This window comes from Galeopterus variegatus, unplaced genomic scaffold, assembly GCF_000696425.1.
Source record: "Galeopterus variegatus unplaced genomic scaffold, G_variegatus-3.0.2 Scaffold472, whole genome shotgun sequence".
NCBI classification, from domain to species: domain Eukaryota; kingdom Metazoa; phylum Chordata; class Mammalia; order Dermoptera; family Cynocephalidae; genus Galeopterus; species Galeopterus variegatus.
Window position 1 is genome coordinate 448,444 of NW_007726583.1, and position 7,285 is coordinate 455,728.

Here is a 7,285-nt window from a genome sequence, read left to right on the forward strand (position 1 = left end):
TGGCCTGGCAGATGGCTTCCTAGTCCTCTCTGCCCTTTGTCTGTGGTTTAGTCCTATAAGTAAGACCTGATCCAAACTTTTCAACTACTGGGAGAGTGACCCTCCTCCCCTGGAAGTAGAGATGAGGGAAAAGGAGGTGTTGCAGGTTTCCAAGGGAACCGTTTATCTCAAGACGCCTGAAAGACCTTCATATTTTCTTCTTAGTTTGTGGCCACAGAACAAACAGTCCATTGCTAAAATAATGATATTTGCACAGGACAATAGTTCTTTTATGGAAAGAAAAATGTTGTCGGAAGAGAAAGTCTTCATTGTTTTGCAAAACCTCTAAAAGGAACCAAATGTAAACTGTTGATTTACCCATATGTTTACTTTCCAAATGGAAAAAGGAGTACCTTTTTAAAAAAATTACCTTTTATACAATAGGTATTGAAATTTTACAACTTTTTCTTTGTATTTTTTTTATTCTAGATGTTATTGACCTGCTGAGAAAAATCCTATTGCATTTTAACTTTTTTTTTTGTATTAAAAAAAGGACTGTAAATAGCTGCATTTGGACAGTTCTTGAATGACATGATTGAGAATTCGATTTGGATTTTAAAGCCAATCAGTTTCCCAACTGACAGTATTGAAGACCTATTTGAAAAAGGTACAAACTAAAACAAGGCAAAATATTCTGTAAAAATGGATGGTTATTGAGTTTTCAAAAGAATGTAACTTTCTAGCAATTGTTCTTGAGAGGATTTGTAATATCTTCTGGATATTTTCAAGCAAAGGACCAAGATTTGCTTTCTGGTTTGATGTAAAAGCTGTTTGAGCCAGAACCAGTGTATTAGTCCATTACTGTTGTTTGTAACAAAATACCTGGAACTGGGTGATTTATAAGAAAACAAAATTTATTGCTTACAGTTTCAGAGGCTGGGAAGTCCAAAGTCCAGGGAACACATCTGGTGAGGTTCTTCTTTGGTGATGGCTCTACAGCAATTCAGGGTATCACAAGGCAGAAAATGGCAGAGCAAAGAGAGAGAGAGAGAGAGAGACTCTCATGTGCTCTACTTTCAAAACCCTCAGAACCGTGCCCATTACCACCATTATCAATCCATTCAGTAGGCACGGTCCTGAGAATCTAATCACCTGCCTCTTCAAGGCCCCACATTTCAGTTGTCATAATAGGATTCCCCACCCCCAAAAGTAACAGTGGGGATCCAGCCTCCAACACATTAAACTCTGGGGGGAGACAATTCAATCCACTACAAACAGAAAATGTAACTGGTTCACTTTTTACGGTCTCTTCTTATCCTAGACTTCTGTGGCCTGATTGCAGCAAAAAATATCTTGGAAAGGTCCCAGTTTAATGGGTCTCTTCTGGGGATTCATTAGTATTCTTATTTTATTCATAGAGTGATTTCTTTCAAGCCTGGAATCAGAGTTGATATTTTTTACATGCTGATTTCTCCTAACATAGATTTCTTTTTTTTATTCTCATAATAGGTCTTAACTTTTCTTAATTTTAGCCTTTTACTTAGTCACCCCAATTCCTTGAACTATTTATTACATGTGATATGCAAGGTCTCATACCCTGTTCTGTTCAGAGAAATGACCAGAAAGCCCCCAATTTAAAGCTTTCCACTTACAGACTCATTTAAGCCCTGTCAATTAAGAGATTTCTTGATTGCTTCTCTATTGGTCAGAGCTTTGATTTTTAATCCTTGTCTGTTAGGTTGCAAAGTTTATGCATTTGCATTTGCAACACGCATCTCTCTTGCTGGGTGCAAAAGTAAAAAAACAAAACAGCCTTTATCATTTTTGATGAGCATGTGGTTAGTGCTGCTGTTGCATCTGGATCAAGGAAGAGGAAATTCATAACAAATGGTCAGCAGTCATCACCTCCAAAAAGCTTGAAATTAGTTGGGAGAAAATTTCAGAATCTATATAAAAAGTTTTGTTTACCTCTTTTTCGCCTTCTAGTGATTTTGGAGTTTCCCAACATAGATAGTAAGGATTTAAGAAATGTTCCTTATTCATCGTATTTGCTTTTGTATTTACTTCCATTACCATAATTGAAACATCTTGTTCCTGTTATTTTTCCTGAAAATAGGTAGAATTTGAACAACATCAAGGCATTAATAGACCTCTGTGGGTTGATTTAAGAGCCCTGCCATTTAGAAATTATTTCTATCAGAAAACATGTTAACATTTTCCAATTCTAAACAAACAAACAAACAAACATATTAGAACATACTCTTATTATACATCAGACATGACTGATTTGTACCAGGTTAAGAGCATGAATTAGAAGTAAGATTGACCAAATTCAGATTCTAGCTCTACTTCCAGGTAACTGTGTCATCTTGAGCAAATTTCTTAACCACTATGAACCCGTTTCCTATTTTCTAACATGGAAGAAATAATAGTACCTACTGCAGAGGGTTTCTGTGAGGTATGAATGATGTAATGTACATAAAACACACAGTAGAAGCTCAACCAATATTAGTATTTTGATCATGTTTTTAAGGTCCCCTTTAAGTCCCTGACTACACAAGTTGGGAAGTAGGAGGATCAGGGCCCACACTTTGCTGCTGGGGCCACAACTCCTTTCTAGCATGAAACTTAGTGGTTTATTACAGAGAGATTTGCTGTAGTAAGGATTCCTCGACCTTGGAAAGCTTCACAATCTTCTGTACATTTTTTCTTCTTTAAGTGGGTATAAGTAATAACACCTGACTCTCTTTAGCTCACAGAACTACTGAGAAAATAAAGGAGAGAATCTCCGCTCAAGGTCTTTGAACTGAGCAATCCCACATAAGCTGTAATGAATCCCAGACTTGTGCAAATTTCTGCACATGTCATTCTCCTTTGGTGAGTAAGAGGGTGGAAGCCACACTCCAGGGAGTGCTGAGGCCACTGGCTGTGGATCTGGGCTGGGGTGTTTGGGCTCCTCACATTCCAGTGCTTACTCACAAGCTTCAGTTGCACAGAAGAACTTTAAAGACAGATTTACTTGAGGTCTGGTTCCACCTTCGCCCCTTACTAGCTATGTGACCTTGAGCAAGTCACTTAATCTCTTCAGGATAATACCAGAGTGAGAATGAAATGAGATGTTGTACACGGCACACTTAGCATAGTGCCCAACACAGCTCAGTGCTCAAAACATTACATTTGATGATGATGATGGTGGTGGTGGTGGTGATGGTGATTTTGTTGATTTACTGCTTAAAATTGTGCACCTTTAAACATCGCAGCTGTTCATTTTTCTTTTGTGAGTGACTGCTGCTGCTGCAGTGGCTTGAAACACTCATCTGAGCTCTCCAAAGATATTCCCTTCTCTATTTTCTGATAAATCCATTTTGAAACTGTTGCCCTAGTTAAAGACAGTGTTGGTTCCATATCCACCTTCAGTTTTATAAGCCACATAATTGTTGAGAGAGAGAGAGAACGCTAAACATACCTTTCTACATTTTCTTTTTTCATTCAAAGTAATGTTTTCTGCTTGTTTTAAAGAATTAATAAGGTTGGCAGGATGTGTAGATTGTCATTTTGATGGAGCCTAGTAATATATGACAAGATTTGACAAAGAGTTTTCAAAAATCATTAGCCTTGTCAAAATTCTGTTCTGAACTTTGTCAAGACCCACCATCATATACTATGAATCCAAGAACTTGGCAGATGAAAGAGTTGTCATAGCAAGAGCTGTCATTTTGTGCTCCTCAGCCCCCCCACATCACCTTCAACCTGAAGAACTACAGTTTTATTTCCTGGAATTCCAGATAAGATTTTATTTGAAAAGAGGTTCCATGGCTAAAATGCTTGTGATTTTGTACCTGCATGTCTTCCTGTAGGCTTAGACAGGAAATGTATTTCTAGACTGGGAAAAACATTTTCACTAGCCATTTGTAGTGGGTCAGAAGGGTAATAATAAAATGATGGGATGTGTAAGGAAAAAAGGGAGATAAGCAAAGACACACAGATAAGGCAAGCACATTTGAGTAGGAAAATATATTTAAAAACATTTTTTCATTTGACATAAATTTAACATATCTATGAGACATGAATTCAGCCACCAGCTCCTTGAGGATAGGAACTGGGTTTGAACTCAGTTTTGTACATCATGAGGAACTGGTCTGGCAGAGTTCGGGCACGGCTATATCTGGAAACTCAAAAACGGATTAGCTACTGGTCTCCTTTTCACCTCTAGGCTCTGCTTTTCTTTGTTGGCTTCATGCTCCCTAGCTGGTGACCCTGGGGGTAGGAGAATAAGAGATTAAAAAGTACTCTTCTTTTCCAATAGTACTAGTAACAACTCTTGTCTAACCCTCGTTGGCCTGACTTGAGTAATGTGCCCATCTCTCAGCCAATCTCTGTGGTTGGGGGAATGAAGTGCTCTCATTGGCCATTCCTGGGTCATATGTTCACTCTGGAGCTAGGATGGGGCTGTGAATCCGATTTGATTTATGTGGACCTGAGAGCAAGGAAGGGATGTAATAAAGGAAAATCAGAGTGCTATTCCCAAGAGGCAAAACAATTGATATATATTATACCCCTGAGGCCACCCTTTCACCTCTCTTCCTGTTCACCCCCAAAATTCTCAAAAGAGAATTTTGTACAGCAGGAGTTAAGAACACCAGTTTTGGAATAAGACATTCTGTGTTTAAATTCTGTACATATGAACTTGGTAGGTCCCTGGACAAATGACTTAACCTCTTCAGCTTTAATTTCATTCTTCAACCATATACAATTTGGCTTCTGTCATCATCACTCTCTTGAACCTTTTGTCTAAGAAACTGCCAACCTTAATTCTCTACCTGCTCTTCAAACATTGAGGGTTCTCAAAATTCTGCCTTCTCTGAACACTCAGACTCCAGGGGACACTTGCAAATACCTCATAAAGCTGAAGAACTAGAAAATCGAATCAGTCTTTTAGGGATCCAGTTTTCACCTACTACTAGTGCCAGCACTGAAAACCAGTCACTGGGTCCTTGCCCACTGCTATAGTGATGCCTTTGCTGGCCAACATACCTGCACGGGTCTCTTGCTTGGCCTCCAGCTTTACAGTTCCTGGCCTGCACTCACACACTCTGTCCCCATTCCTGCAGCATTCTCCTCATGCCACGGGGCATAGGAGTAAAGGGACCACTTCAGCCACATGCCAGGACTAGCCCTCTGGACATTGGTGTTGAGCCTCAGTCATGCCTGCCCTCGTGGAGAGTTCCTTCTTGGGCCCTTACTGCCTTTGTCTCTCAGGAGGATTTGATTAGGACAACCTTAGTGTACCAAAGAGGTTTGTATGGAAAAGTTGTCTAAGACTTTAAAATGAAGTAAGAGATTACTGGGTGTCTTCACTGAAAAAAGAGGTGTTTTCTAGCACATTTTTCTGGATTATGTGATTCTGTGGGACCTATGTACCTTTCATTGTCTTTTGAACGATTTCATAACTCTGTCATTTGTAGACAACTGATAGAAATGTAAATGCAAATTCTGTTGGCTGTAAGGACAGTTGATCCCCTTACCAAAAGAAGCCAGTTTTGCATCTATTTGTAAATTCATTTTAGCATTCGTGATTAAATTATGTACGTGTGATACTTTGAATTTTCTTTGAACTGATTGCAACATCTTACTGGTTCCCTCATTAATTAATGAGTTAAATAAAATCTTTGATAAATGCTTATCTTACATTTGTATGAAAGTCATGATTATACCCTCTTTAAAACATTATTCTTTAACAGCTTTTCCTACCCTTGATCCTTCAAAGGGTAGCCTTTGTCAGACCAGAGGCTTTTTACACCCTCCCCCAGGACAATCTTTCCCTTCATTTATACCACTAAGAGAAGCCACCTACATAATTCTTCCCAGAACTGAGAAAATTGGCATCAAGATGATTTACTGTTTCCATTTATAGAAGCAGCTGGCATCTCTTAAATGGTAGCTTCTCTCCCCGAAGTTCCTTCCACCCAAGCACTTCCCTACAGGACTCATTTCCACATTCTGCATGAACCCATTCATTTGTATCCTTGTGTCACCTTACCCCATCCACCCACATTCTAGCTCTTTTAGGGTAAGGACATGTCTTATTGATCTTTATAGTCTCCATAGTGCCTAATACTCTGCCTTGCATATAGTAGGTGCTCAGGAAATATTTGCTGAACAATTTTCTAGTGGATATGAGGAGAGGAAAAATAAAAGGGGGAGTGATAGCAGTCCGGGAACAGTTGCTTCAGATGCCCCTTCATAATGCCAAGGTCATTGCCTCCCTCCCTGCTCCTAGGGACCAACATGTCCCTACAGTCTGTGGCTTTCTTTTTACTCAGTTCAGGAATGGGCCTTTGCAAAAACAAGGCTAAAACTTTGTATCATTTCAAATCTGGGACATGCTGAACTAACAAGGGCCAAGTGATTATGAGCCAAATAATAACCTAGCACTTGCTGTGCAGGGAATTCTAGATAAAGAAAAAAGTATTCAGTAATACGTTGAGATTCCTTTTTAGCCAGCATGCAGTGATCCCAGATGAGATTAAAAATGCCACCAAGATTATTATTTTTTTTTCTCCATAAAATCAAACTACAATGTCATCAGTTTAATATAGAACACATGGCTTTGGCCTTTCCTCTGAAATTTATTTTGTTACTGCAAAATCCAAGAACATTGGCTGTACAAGGGCACATCAATGAGATGTTTCTTTTTTATTTACTTGTAAATGAAAACATACAGAATAAATTAATGAGACTCATTCATCTTTGGGAGTGTCATCAATGTTACCAGTGTTGATGTCCTGTGAAATTACGTCCAATAGGAGAACAACAGGGCCTGGCTGTAAGCTTCAGCCCGATGTTTGGGTGTTCAAGCTGCTTTTTTTAAAAAAAAATTATTTTATTTATTGAATCAAAATTGATTATACTATTTTGGGGGTTGAACATTGAGATATGTTGATTAAATCAATATTACTAGCATATATATTGTCACAAATCGTAATTATTCTTTATGCCCCTTGTCCAACCTCCCCCTTCCCCCCATTCCCTCCTCCTCCCCGCTCTAATTGCCCTAGATTTCTTCTCTCCTTCTGAAAGAATAATGGTTACTCTGTTAACTTGTTGCCTAGATGATCTGTCCAATGCTGAGAGATGTGATCGGGTCCCCCAATATTCTCATAGAGCAGATGCTGCTTCTGTCACTCTAAAATGGGTTTTGTGGAAAGAGACATCCTCTTCTTTTCTTTGTCTCTGCTGGTGACTCTTCTTGTGTGAATGCACTCCAGTGGTTGGCGGACCATCTGTGTGGTGGCTGTGGCATCTA